Below are 14,385 nucleotides of genomic sequence, written 5' to 3' on the forward strand. Positions count from 1 at the left end.
CATTTATGAATACATTGAACAGCACTGGTCCCAGCAGAGATCCTTGGGGGACCATATTATTTACTTCTCTCCACTCCATTTATTCCTACCCTTTGTTTCCTAACTTTTGACCAGTTACTGATCCATCCCTCTTATCCCATGACTCTTTACTTTGCTTAAGATCTTTTGGTGAATGACCTTGTCAAAGGCTTTCTGAAGGTCCAAGTACACTATATTCCCGGGATCACCCTTGTCCATAATTAGTTGACACCCTCCAAAATTTTGAATAGATTGGTGAGGCATGACTTTCCTTTATAAAATCCGTGTTCACTCTTCCCACAACATATGTTCATCTAAGTGTCTGATAATTCTGTTCTTTCAGCCAATCTTCGTGGTACTGAAGTTAGGGTTACCTCCCAGTACTTGCCAGAATTGCCTGTGGAGCCTTTTTAAAAAAAATCTGTCACAGTTGCTCATCTGGTGCAGAGGCTGATTTAAGTGACAGGTTACATAGCACAGTTACTAGTTCTGCAATTTCATATTGGAGTTCCTTAGAACTCTTGGGTGAATACCATCTGGTCCTGGTGACCTATTATTTTTAATTTATCTATTTGTTCCAAAACCTACTCTATTGACACTCAGTCTGGGATTGTTCCTCAGATTTGTCACCTAAAAAGACCGACTCGGGGAATCTCCCTTATGTCCTCTGAAGTGAAGACCGATGCATAGAATTCAGTTAACGTCTCCACAATGGCCTTGTTTTTCTTGGGTGCTACTTTAGTTCCTTGAGCGTCCGGTGGCCCCACTGGTTGTGTGGCAGGCTTCCTGCTTCTGATGTACTTAAAAAAAAAAATTGCTGTTAGTTTTTATATCTTTTGCTAGTTGCTCTTCAAATTCTTTTTTGGCCTGCCTAATTATGTTTTCACATAATGATAGTTATGTGATGTTAAGCTATGATGTATTAACTAGTGACAAATTATGACATCATCATAGTTACATTATCATTTTGATGTGGGTCAAAAACCTGATATGGCATTCGGTCGCTTTAAGGTTTTGGAGTCCAAAATTCTTCTAGTGTTTTATAGATGCCATGCTCTGAAGCACTAATATTTATATTTATCTGGATCCTCTGGCTCACTCACAATCCAGTCTTCACTTCTTTTCCAGAATTTCATGTTCCTCATTCAGGGCACAATCCTGAAAAAGAATGGTGCTGAGCCACCAGTAGGGTGCCAGAGTATGGTGATTTGTTGTTCGCAATCTAATCCAATAAAGTAGTGAAAACCGAGACGAGCAAGTGCTAGAGGCTGTTAGCTAGCAAGAGCACTGATCCCAAAATACAACCAGAGCATTGCACAAGTGGTTGAGAGAGAGACAGAAAACTGTCAGAAGCATTTTCTCTCTGTGGTTGGCCCCCAGACAATCTGTGCTCTCACTTTCTCCTGCCCTCACTTCTTCTGGGATCTCTGGTAAAGAGCAGTGGTATCTTGAATACTGAAAATGGGTCCCACAAATGCATTGTGCTTGTTAATCACCAAGACTTGACCATACCATGTTCAATCCCCAGCACAAGCCCTTTCTCCATACTCACCTTTACTAATTCCAGAGTGGGCATGGAGATTTACTTCATGGCTGACCATGCTTCACTTTTCTCTGAAGTTTGTAGAAGCATCTGCATTAGTCTTTTGGTTGTCTACGCTTCTTTCAGCGCTCAGCAGCTCACAGGATTGACCTAAGAAGAGCATACAGCAGCTGGGAAGCCACTGTATCCCCCAAAATACCCATAAATCATTTTATCTTTTGTGCCAGTAGCATGTGCTATATAGAGAGAGATAGATATATTCCTCTATCTTAATAGACACACATTTGTTTCTATTTCTGTACATACGAACATTTTGTGAGTTAAATGCTTGTGAAACGTGCTAGAGTGAGAGCCCTTGAGAATAAAGCCACAGAACAAGGTTAGCATGAGTCGAAGCCTCACGCTGTTCCAGTAAAGGAGTGAGGAGGGTAGTTTAGCCATTGATCACTGGCCCCTTTGCTGAGACTTCCAACAATATTTCCAACTGATGCCACTATTGGTGGCAATTTTGGCATATAGACAGTTATCCTGTGGAAGAAGTTCAGAGACTACTACGTTCATTTCACAGTAGTACTTATTAGAGATGGTCAAGAAAATATCTTATTTTTTCCTGTGAAAAAAAAAAATCTGACAAATGTTATTTTTGGAAAAAAAAAATTAAAGATATTTGTTAAAAACTGAGAACTTTGGTTATCAATGAAAATTCAAGTTTTGTTAACAAAAATTCACTTAGTTGAAAAACTTTATTATTAGGGCTGTCAATTAATTGCAGTTAACACTTGTGATTAACTGAAAAGAAAACATGTTAATTTTTTAAACACGTTAATTGCATACCTCTGGGCAGGGAAGGCATTATTGGCGGCATGGGGGCTGAAACCCAAGCCCGCAGCTCTGGAGGCAACGGGAGGGCTGGAGCCACATGCCCCGAGAGAAGCTGGAGCCCCGAGCCAGGCTGAAGCCCCAACCCCCCAGTCCAGAGCCTATATTTGACCTTATAGAAAACTCCAAAAATATTTAAATTAATGTTATTCTATTATTGTTTAACCATGCAATTAAAACAGTAATTAATCATGATTCATTTTTTAATCACTTGAGAGCCATATTTATTATATAGATATATAAGAAACATTTTGACAGAAGTGTTTTGACCAGCTCTGGTAGTTATGTGATTTGATAGTTGTTTAGACTATGAAGCCTTCTACTAAAGTTTAATGAATTTCAACTGTATTTGAGCCCCTCTTACCTGGTGAAGAGACACGTAACCAGGTGCAGACTCACTGGCAGCACCTCCTGCTGGTCATCTTAGGGAATTAGCATTCCAGCCACCGGAGCGCACTTTTCAGGCCAGTGTCTCACCTTGCTGCTGGCTCCCATGTCTCTCCGAGGACCCCGGTGCCCCTTTCGCTGGGTGCTGCCCCCTGGCATTACCCCTCAGTTCTGGGTCTCCCCCTCCCAGAGGAACCCCCCACCCACTACCCCTACCTCACCTCAGTCGTAGGCTCCTGCCAGTCCCCAGCTAGCCCCTATTCCCTAGGGCAGACTGCGGTATGAGCCATTCATCACAGGCAAGGTTGGGTTTGGACCTGCTACCTCTGCTACCCGTGACTGCCCCTGTAACCCCGATACCTAATAGAGCTTACCAGGCCCTCAGTCTGGGGCTTTCCTAGGCTGGAGCTCCCAGGCTCCCTTGGCCTTTCCCCAGCCCTGCTCCAAACTAGGTCCTTGATTAAATCCCTGCAACCAGGCCCCCCCCCCTCCCTCCCTGGGCTTCTGGCTCACAGCCTATTTGAGCCAACTGCGCCCTGATTGGGGCGTGGCCCCCAGCTGAGGCTGCTTCCCCAATCAGCCCCACTGCCTTCCTTCTACAACAGCCCTCCCACAGGGCTGTTCTAAACCCTCTGGGCCCGAGTGGGTTCCCCCCCGCTTCAGGTTACTTTTATAATATATTGCAAGTTAAATTATAGCTATTTCAGATTCATGAGAAGATTTGACTTTGTTTTGTATCTGATTTAAAAATACAGTTTTTAATTAAACAGAGCAAATTTTCACACCCCCGTTGGCTCCTCTTTGAAGTGGTGGTCTGCAGCGAGATTTAAGACAAGTGAAGAGAATAAAGCGATCTTTCCTGAGCTCTGTATGTGCTTGAGGCATTCTCTTATTGGATTTGATCTGCTCATCACAATACTCATGACAGCATCGGTCACAACAGTATTGTCTTCTGACTTTGTTTCTTAGTTAAATATATGCATGTGTGTGTTTATATTTCATAGTGAGGACAAATCTTAAGAGCTGTGCATTGTTTCAATATTTTGAAATACAGTAACTCCTCACTTAACATCCTTCCACGTAACGTTGTTTCAAAGTTACGTCACTGCTTCATTAGGGAACATGCTCAATTAAAGTTGTGAAATGCTCCCTTATAATGTCGTTTGGCTGCGTGCTCTGTACACTGCATGTAAGATTTTGTGGAAGAGCAGCGACTTTACACGGGAGCATTGCACAAGTTCCTCTTCTCTGCTTCCTCCCCCTCCCTCCCAGTGCTTCCCCTGCCGCCAAACAGCTGTTTGGCAGCGCTTAGGACTTTCTGGGAGGGAGGGGGAGGAGCGGGGAATGCTGCATCTCCACTCTTCCCCCTCACTCCCAGAAAGTCCTAAGCGTGAAGCGCTGGGAGGGAGGGGGAGGAGCGGAGACACGGCGCTTCCCTGCCACCAAACAGCTGTTTGGCAGCGCTTAGGACTTTCTGGGAGGGAGGGGGAGGAGCGGGGAATGCTGCATCTCCACTCTTCCCCCTCCCTCCCAGAAAGTCCTAAGCGCGAAGCGCTGGGAGGGAGGGGGAGGAGCGGAGACACGGCGCTTCCCTGCCACCAAACAGCTGTTTGGCAGCGCTTAGGACTTTCTGGGAGGGAGGGGCAGGAGCGAGGAAGCACCACGTCTCCACTCCTTTCCCTCCCTCCCAGAAAGTCCTAAGCGCTGCCAGTTGTTTGGCGGCACTTAGGACTTTCTGGGGGCGGGGAAGGAGCAGAGATGCGGCGTACTCCGGAGAGGAGGTAGTGGGGGTGGGAAGAAGTGGGCCTGGAGCATCCCCCCCAGCAAAATCGGCACCTGTTCTTCTCCGGGTAAGCTGCCACTGCTGCTGCAAAGGAGCTTCCTAGCGTCCTTGTCTGCAGCGGGCTGTGCCTGTGTGGGGTAAGCCAGGGGCACTTCCCAACCACAGTACAGTACTGTACAGTATATAATGCCTTTTGTCTGCACCCAAAAAATTTCCTTAGAACCTAATCCCCTCCATTTACATTAAATCTTATGGGAAAATTGGATTCATTTAAGGTAGTTTCACTTAAAGTTGCATTTTTCAGGAACATAACTACAACATTAAGTGAGGAGTTACTGTAGTGGAAGGGAGCTCTAGGGAGCCTCCATACTTAGTTCCCAGTTCCCTCCCTCCCCTGTTCCCTGATTTTACTTCCCATATTACAGTCCACTTGTATTTCTAGCAAAGAAGCACTAGATGAGACGTCTTCTGTAGCCATTCAGTGGAGCTTCTTTTGTAATTGGTGGGTTTCCTAGTAAGATAAGCAAGACACTCAGAATTAATGTTGACCTTCCATCCTTCTGAACACTCTAAAAGAGGCTCAACAGTATCCTCTATGTCATATGAAATGGTGACAGAACTGAGTGTCTTCAACATGCTAAAAACACTACAACTCACTGACACTCCACAATACCGTTCTTCATAGTAAAAGTCCAGTCCTTCTTCCAAACCCTCTTAATCCAGGTAAACAGCCCAACATTAAAAACCTTGTTCCCTCCCAAGACCACCATAGTACAAAGTAACTTAATTGTCTTAAAGACCTGAAGTAGGGTAAGGTTAGCAGGCAGTTTTCTTGGTTTCTTCTTTACCTATGTCATGATACACCTGACACATTAACAGATTTGTGTAAAGCTTTTTTTTTTTCCTGTTAGTTAACCTAAAGAAGGTCAGGATAGTCCCTTTCCATCTTAATTGTATTTGTTCTCTCTGCTTTGCCTTCTCCACAGTTCTGCTCTGGAAGCTCTTCTAATATCAATGCTCATTTGCTCATCTGTTCATTTGAGATCTGACTCAATTTACCAGCACAAACACACACACAATCCAGGTTCTCTATAAAACTTGGTCACCCTCCAAAAATTGTTAAAATTAACGATTTAAATTGAAAATACTTCAGTTGAAAAATAAGTATTTGATATCAGAGGGGTAGCCATGGTAGTCTGGATCTGTAAAAGCGGCAAAGAGTCCGCTGGCACCTTATAGACTAACAGATGTATTGGAGTATGCTCGGGGGTCGTTCCAATAAGTCTGTTAGTCTATAAGGTGCCACAGGACTCTGCCACTTTTACAAGTATTTGATACTTCTATAGCTGATTTTGTTTGCTGTGTAACTTATTATTTGCCCACTAGATGGCATTCTAGGCAACCATAAAGACGAAGTGTAAGTGTTAAATAAATCATATTCCACTACTAATTCTGTATTGGTACATGTAAATATTGTGCTCATCATATTGATTTAAAAAATGAAGTCTTTCCTATTGGAAATAAGCACTGTTTTCTTCCTTCAGTTTTTAATCGGCTTTTTGTCCCTTTCACAGACATGTAAGATACACATGGATTTGTCCCATTGTTGCCAAATAATGCTTATTTGTGTAAAATTAGGGGATTAAAATGACACCATTAATATAATTTATTATTTCAGCAATTGTAGAAGTAATGTATAATTTTTTCTAAGACATGACAACTATAAAGAAATATAATTCTATTGCGATGCTGAAAGAGAAATTAGGCTTTTTCACATTTAAACTGAAAATATAGACTTTTTACATATATGGAAGAAATAAATCTGTAAAACGGGGATTGCTGAGGCTAACTCAGACTGTAAGTTTGGATTTGGCAAAAAGTGTGTGTGTGTGTGTGTGTGTGTATTTAGGGTTTATAGATATAAAAAATTACTTATTCTCCCTTTCTCCCCTTCCCTCCCCAGTGTAACAAGCTAATTTGTTCATAGCATTTCTATATAGTAAAAAAGGGATACCTAATGGTAAAATCAAGGTGAAGTTGCCTCATTTTTATTTGATTTAAGGGAACTATTTTATGACATAACAAAAAGAGGCTCTGTTACTTAAATCACAGTGTTTAGGAATTAAGTACAAAAAACGTGTCTCAGATGATTAATAAGGAAATATAATAATGTTATCCTAGAATACATGGTCTGCTGACTTCTGACTAAATATTGGTTCAATCCACTCCTTGTATTGGTGCATAATGCCAATTATTAGGTTTGCAAATTGGGTGAATCATTTAATACTGTTTCAAGGTAAATGAGGTGACAGCGAATGACAACATTAAAAGAATGCTATGGTACAGCGCAAACATTGATACGTGTATTTGGTAAAGAGAAGAGTGAGGGAAACAAAGAAAAAACCTCTGCTAATGTTTATGTGCTTCCATACATGTGCATATGTCTACACATGAGTCACTAGGAAACAATGTTTCCCTCTAATTTTTCCCATGCATGTGTGGAATGAATGTTATGTGCACCAATATGAAGGTGATGTGGGGTGGGGGTGGGGCCGAGGGGTTCGGAGTGTGGGAACGGGCTCAGGGATGAGGCAGAGGGTTGGGGTGCAGGGGAGGAGGGCTTGGGCTGGAGGATGAGGAGTTCAGGGTGCGTAAGGGGGCTCAGGGCTGGGGAAGTGGGTTGGAGTGTGGAGAGGGTGAAGGCTGAGACTGGGGATGCGGGGGCTGGGGGTGAGGAGTTCAGGGTGCGGGAGGGGGCTCAGGGCTGGGGCAGAGGGTTGGGGTGCAGGTGCGTGAGGGCTCCGGCTCAGGGTGTGGGCTCTGGAGTGGGGCAGAGGGTTTGGGTGTGTGGGGGGGTGTGGGCTCTGGGGTGGGGCCAGTGCTGAGGGGCTTGGGGTGCAGGCTGCCCTGGGGCTGCAGCGGAGACAGAGGACTCCCCCCAGCCCTCTTTCCCCACAGCAGCCCAGGGCTGAAGGAGAGGCGCCTCTCCCTGGCTGCAGCAGCTCTGGGGCTGGGGGAGAGGTGCCACTCCTCGTCCTGAGCACCTGTGTAGCCCTTGATTGGCTGCGAGGCCCTTGATAGGCTGCTGCACGGCCTCGCAGCTTAGCAGGAGCATAGCTAGGAAACCCTTCTATAATAGCCGAGAAACTATTTAAAAGCTGATTTAGCTAGTCTTTTTCTTCCCTAATCTTCCTCCTGTATTTTTTCATCCCGTTTATTAATATAAGAAATTAAGGAGCTAAAGCTTAGTTCAGAATGTGTTTGCGACAGTTTGGATGGAAACTTATCTTGAGGCTATGAGTGCAAATTTCAATATTGCTGGTTTAGGAAAGATTCAAAGTGATTGATATGTGCTTGAATTGTATGGCACAACATGCTAGCTACAGCTGGTTTGAATTTTATTTTATTCTAGTTTATAACATAAGTTTTCCTAAAAACAATTCCAGAGTTCCTTCTGTGATCCCTAAAGCTTCTGCATCTGAAATATTTTACAGATCTTTTTGCAACCTGCTGTTATAAACTGAACTTTATTGGCATAATTTGCATTTACACTTAAAACAACTTTACACTGCTCTAGCAGTGCAAGAGGGCCCTAAAGTGGAAGTAAATATAATTACTCTTACTTTAAAGCCCCTTCACACTGTCCGAGCAGTGTAAAGTGGCTCTGATGTAAAGGAGATTTAGGCTCAAAATATACACATGCTTATGCGCGAGTGCACACACACATACACATATTTGTTTCTCATACAGTATCTGATTTATACTTAAACCAAACAGCAAAAAGGTCTATTATGCATTTATACCAAATGTACAGTGAGCATACTTGTATAGCAGGTTTCTAAACTTATTTATGAATAAATAGTTTGGATTCAGTTCACTGCTGTGCTTGAGTTCATGCTATTCATTACACACAATTATTCAGACTACCAGTGGTAGTTGTGAAAATATCATGCATTCATGCCAGAAGTATGTGATTTGGGATTCATTTTTCACTAGTAATAATTCACCATTCTTCATTTACCACTGGCTATTTCTCTTACAAAGTTTCAGTCAGGAAAGAGAAAGTAACATGTGACCAATCAAATACCATAAAGTGCAAATAAAGTTAGCAAATGACATTCTGTGAACCACCATAGTCTGAAAGTTATTCATCAATACTATTAGGTAATTAGGGCTGGTCCAAGAATTTTTCTCAAAGTTTGGGTTTGAAAAAGAAAAAAAAACCTTTACAGACAAATTAAAATGAGTAGTGAGAAAATTTCATTTGTTTGGAACTTGAAAAAAATTGAAATAAAACTTAAAAAATTTGTTTCATCTTGTTTTATATAAAAGTTTCATTTGTTTCATCTTTCTCAAACTATTTTCAGTTCTAATTTTTTTTTTCATTTGGGGAGTATTATTAATTTAATAATTTTCCTTTCTTTCCCTCTTTTCCAGTGGAAAAGAGGAGGGAGGGAGGAAAAAGCGAAAGGGGTGAAACAAAACCCACAACCCCTTCCCTTTAGAAAATTAAAAACTGAAACAAAATGAAACTTTCACTGAAAAAAAATCCATGAAAAATGTTGAGCTTAATTTAAAAAAATCTTTTAATATTTTTCTTCACAATTAATTTATAGTTTTCAACCAACCCTGTGGCAGGATTTATCAATACCTAATATATCAATAGAAATCGGGAATGGTTCACGCTCCAAAAGAAATGACTAAAGTTTATCAAGTTTTTAGTTCAGTTAAGACCACTCTATTAGCTCTATTCGCTTGTTTTCATGAATATATCTCTTGATTATACTGGACAATTTTAACCACATTGTTGGTCAATTTCAGAAAAAATACCATTTCATATGGTCCAGAATGTTGTTAATTGACAGCCAGCCACGCTAATCCATATCTTCTGGCATCTTTTGTTCAGCTGCAACAAACTTTCTACAGTCAAACTCTTAAACTTTCAAAATTATCTCTTCTGACTTGGAAATGCAAAACTCTACCATTTCTTTCAAAATGACAGTCCCTTCAAAGGAGATACCAGTTCGAAATACATAAATAACAAGGAAAGCAGTTGAAATAAACCCTGCATCTGATATTCTGTCACCTACATAAAGCAGAGCTAATGAAGCAGAGGGAGATGAACAGCAGATACTAACGGAACACTGAATTAAGGATGCAAGTTATAGGCCTTTTCTTCACAAATATTCTTGTAATTAATTTTTGAGAAAGTTTTTAGTAGATATATGTAATAGCAGCCAATGGAATACCAGTTTTATCTTTGTTCTGTGAAAGCTGATTTGCTTCAATAACAGCAAAAAAAGTGTGCGACACCTGGTCTGTGGAAACCTCAGCCAGGTTAAAAGCTCCGTGTTTGTGGTTTTACTGAAAACAAGTGGAATACTAAGTCTGTCCATTTGCATATCAGTACCCAGAGTGCTTTTATTACTCACTGCTTAAGAAATCTCTAAGTGATCTGACAATTAATATAAAACTACACCATCACCAATAAAAGTCCCTTCCAACGGGAAATGTGTAAATAAATAGATGGGTTTATAAATGCCTTGGAAGGGGCATGGGCAGGGAAGTAGCAAAATATTCAGAATTGAAGGCCCTTCACTGGAAACCTGACAATAGGGTGACCCAGGTGTCCAGTTTTCGACTGGAACACCCAGTCAGAAAGGGACCCTTGTGGCTTCGGTCAACACCGCCGACCGGGCCATTAAAAGTCTGGTTGGTGGTGCTGTGGGTCTAAGGCAGGCTAGTCCCTACCTGTCCTGGCTCCGCGCTGCACCCCAGAAGCAGGCAGCAGGTCTGGCTCCTAGGTGGGGGCCCACGGGGCTCTGTGCGCTGCTCTTGCCCCAAACACAAGCTCCTCACTCCCATTGGCCGGGAACTGTGGCCAATGGGAGCTGCACGGCTAGTGCATGCGGGTGAGAGCAGTGCACAGAGCCTCCTGGCCCACCCCCATCCCCACCTAGGAGCCAGACCTGCTGCCCACTTCTGGGGAGCAGCGTGGAGTCCAGACAGGCAGGGAGCCTGCCTTAGGCCCTCTGCACCGCTGACTGGGAGCTGCCCAAGGTAAGCCTGCACCCCAACCCCACTCCCCCAGCCTGGAACCCCCTCCTCCATCCCAAACCACTCATCCCCGCCCCCACCCCAGGGCCCGCATCCCAGATGGAATCATAGAATCATAGAATATCAGGGTTGGAAGGGACCCCAGAAGGTCATCTAGTCCAACCCCCTGCTCAAAGCAGGACCAAGTCCCAGTTAAATCATCCCAGCCAGGGCTTTGTCAAGCCTGACCTTAAAAACCTCTAAGGAAGGAGATTCTACCACCTCCCTAGGTAACGCATTCCAGTGTTTCACCACCCTCTTAGTGAAAAAGTTTTTCCTAATATCCAATCTAAACCTCCCCCATTGCAACTTGAGACCATTACTCCTCGTTCTGTCATCTGCTACCATTGAGAACAGTCTAGAGCCATCCTCTTTGAAACCCCCTTTCAGGTAGTTGAAAGCAGCTATCAAATCCCCCCTCATTCTTCTCTTCTGCAGACTAAACAATCCCAGCTCCCTCAGCCTCTCCTCATAAGTCATGTGCTCTAGACCCCTAATCATTTTCGTTGCCCTTCGTTGTACTCTTTCCAATTTATCCACATCCTTCCTGTAGTGTGGGGCCCAAAACTGGACACAGTACTCCAGATGAGGCCTCACCAGTGTCGAATAGAGGGGAACGATCACGTCCCTCGATCTGCTCGCTATGCCCCTACTTATACATCCCAAAATGCCATTGGCCTTCTTGGCAACAAGGGCACACTGCTGACTCATATCCAGCTTCTCATCCACTGTCACCCCTAGGTCCTTTTCCGCAGAACTGCTGCCGAGCCATTCGGTCCCTAGTCTGTAGCGGTGCATTGGATTCTTCCATCCTAAGTGCAGGACCCTGCACTTATCCTTATTGAACCTCATTAGATTTCTTTTGGCCCAATCCTCCAATTTGTCTAGGTCCTTCTGTATCCTATCCCTCCCCTCCAGTGTATCTACCACTCCTCCCAGTTTAGTATCATCCGCAAATTTGCTGAGAGTGCAATCCACACCATCCTCCAGATCATTTATGAAGATATTGAACAAAACGGGCCCCAGGACCGACCCCTGGGGCACTCCACTTGACACCGGCTGCCAACTAGACATGGAGCCATTGATCACTACCCGTTGAGCCCGACAATCTAGCCAGCTTTCTACCCACCTTATAGTGCATTCATCCAGCCCATACTTCCTTAACTTGCTGACAAGAATGCTGTGGGAGACCGTGTCAAAAGCTTTGCTAAAGTCAAGAAACAATACATCCACTGCTTTCCCTTCATCCACAGAACCAGTAATCTCATCATAAAAGGCGATTAGATTAGTCAGGCATGACCTTCCCTTGGTGAATCCATGCTGACTGTTCCTGATCACTTTCCTCTCCTCTAAGTGCTTCAGGATTGATTCTTTGAGGACCTGCTCCATGATTTTTCCAGGGACTGAGGTGAGGCTGACCGGCCTGTAGTTCCCAGGATCCTCCTTCTTCCCTTTTTTAAAGATGGGCACTACATTAGCCTTTTTCCAGTCATCCGGGACTTCCCCCGTTCGCCACGAGTTTTCAAAGATAATGGCCAAGGGCTCTGCAATCACAGCCGCCAATTCCTTCAGCACTCTCGGATGCAATTCGTCCGGCCCCATGGACTTGTGCACGTCCAGCTTTTCTAAATAGTCCCTAACCACCTCTATCTCTACAGAGGGCTGGCCATCTCTTCCCCATTTTGTGTTGCCCAGCACAGCAGTCTGGGAGCTGACCTTGTTAGTGAAAACAGAGGCAAAAAAAGCATTGAGTACATTAGCTTTTTCCACATCCTCTGTCACTAGCTTGCCTCCCTCATTCAGTAAGGGGCCCACACTTTCCTTGGCTTTCTTCTTGTTGCCAACATACCTGAAGAAACCCTTCTTGTTACTCTTGACATCTCTTGCTAGCTGCAGCTCCAGGTGCGATTTGGCCCTCCTGATATCTTTCCTACATGCCCGAGCAATATTTTTATACTCTTCCCTGGTCATATGTCCAACCTTCCACTTCTTGTAAGCTTCTTTTTTATGTTTAAGATCCGCTAGGATTTCACCATTAAGCCAAGCTGGTCGCCTGCCATATTTACTATTCTTTCGACTCATCGGGATGGTTTGTCCCTGTAACCTCAACAGGGATTCCTTGAAATACAGCCAGCTCTCCTGGACTCCCTTCCCTTTCATGTTAGTCCCCCAGGGGATCCTGGCCATCTGTTCCCTGAGGGAGTCAAAGTCTGCTTTCCTGAAGTCCAGGGTCCGTATCCTGCTGCTTACCTTTCTTCCCTGCGTCAGGATCCTGAACTCAACCAACTCATGGTCACTGCCCTCACCCTCTGCATCCCAACCCCTTCCTCAACTTGCAACCCCCTCCCGCACCCTGAACCTTTCATCCCCAGCTCCACCCAAGAGCTCACACCCTGAGATGGAGCCCACACTCCAACCTCCTGCCCCAGCCGAGAGCCCCTCCCATCCCCTGAACCGCTCTGCCCCACCCCCATCTTAGAGCCTCTTCCTGCACCCCAAACCTCTCATCCCCAGCCCCACTCCAGAGCCCGCACCCCCGTCCGGAGCCCTCAATCCCTCCCACATCCCAACCCCCTGCCCCAGCCCGGAGCTCCTTCCCACAACATGAACCCTTTATTTCTGGCTCCACCCCGGAGCCCACATCCCCAGTTAGAGCCCCTTAAATACAGTAAATATATCTCCTAGGGGCCCCAGTCGCAGATCCTGGCCCCATTCTGCTAGGCAGTGTACAAACACATTTGTGCTGTATATCTATCACCTGATACAGTATCTGTTCTCATTTAATAGCCGTTCCTTTACCATGTGCTAATTAGTAGAAGTCATCATCATTCTGAAGCCAATCTCTGTATAAGGTTGTGGAGCATGGGAGATGGGAATAATTATTATTAATAGAAGGTCTGGCTTCAGAGTAAAAATGTAAAATATATTTACTTCTTTTTTCTTAATGGGTAAATCTCAGTATGGCATTTCTCCATGCAGGCCACAAATTGGGAGAGGTCACTCAGAGGTAGTAGTATGCATGCTGTAGATTTTTTTCCCTCTGTTGTGAAAAGGACAGTTTATCAGAGCGATTTAGATCCCAATTCAGCAGAGCACTTAAGCATGTGCCTAACATTAAGGAGAGGAATAGTGCCATTAACATGCTCATGTGCTTAAAGTTAGATCAGAATTCTTTGTGTGTGAGTAACTGCTGATATCAAGTGGATTCTTCTCTTCCCCCAGTACTTGTGGCAGCTGAAGGAAGTTATTGTATCAATCATAGAGTTCTTGTTTTTCATTGTAATTATATTAAATTGTTTAGTGATAGACTAACAAAAAGTCATATTAATACAGAGCATTAATAATATACATCATGCTTGAGAATTTGCATTGCAACATTTTACTGGAAAGTTCCATTTCTGTTGGAATTTATGCTATGATTTCTGAGTGGTCTCTCTGCTCCCCTTTTCACTTCTTACTCTCTTCTGGCAAACATTATAGCAGTTAAACGGTTTTATCTGAGGTCTTTTATTTTTAATAGAAGCCACAGACTGCTGATGTGTGATATTGATGGTTTCAGCTGCTGGTTATCCACGGTGGCTTCTGAAGATTCTTGTAAACCATGGAGAGTTTTAAAAGGGCATTAAGGAACACCGTCCTCTGTACTTTTCTTATGAGGACAAGGAAGGGGCACTGTTGA

General features: G+C 43.9%; 1 protein-coding gene across 1 annotated transcript in view; it reads left to right on the plus strand.

The window, feature by feature from the left end:
• Window positions 1-14,385, plus strand: part of LOC119855696 (guanine nucleotide-binding protein G(q) subunit alpha) — a 226,856-nt gene that overhangs the window by 192,182 nt on the left and 20,289 nt on the right. The window lies entirely within an intron of this gene.

This window comes from Dermochelys coriacea, chromosome 5 (genome assembly GCF_009764565.3).
Source record: "Dermochelys coriacea isolate rDerCor1 chromosome 5, rDerCor1.pri.v4, whole genome shotgun sequence".
Lineage (NCBI taxonomy): Eukaryota > Metazoa > Chordata > Testudines > Dermochelyidae > Dermochelys > Dermochelys coriacea.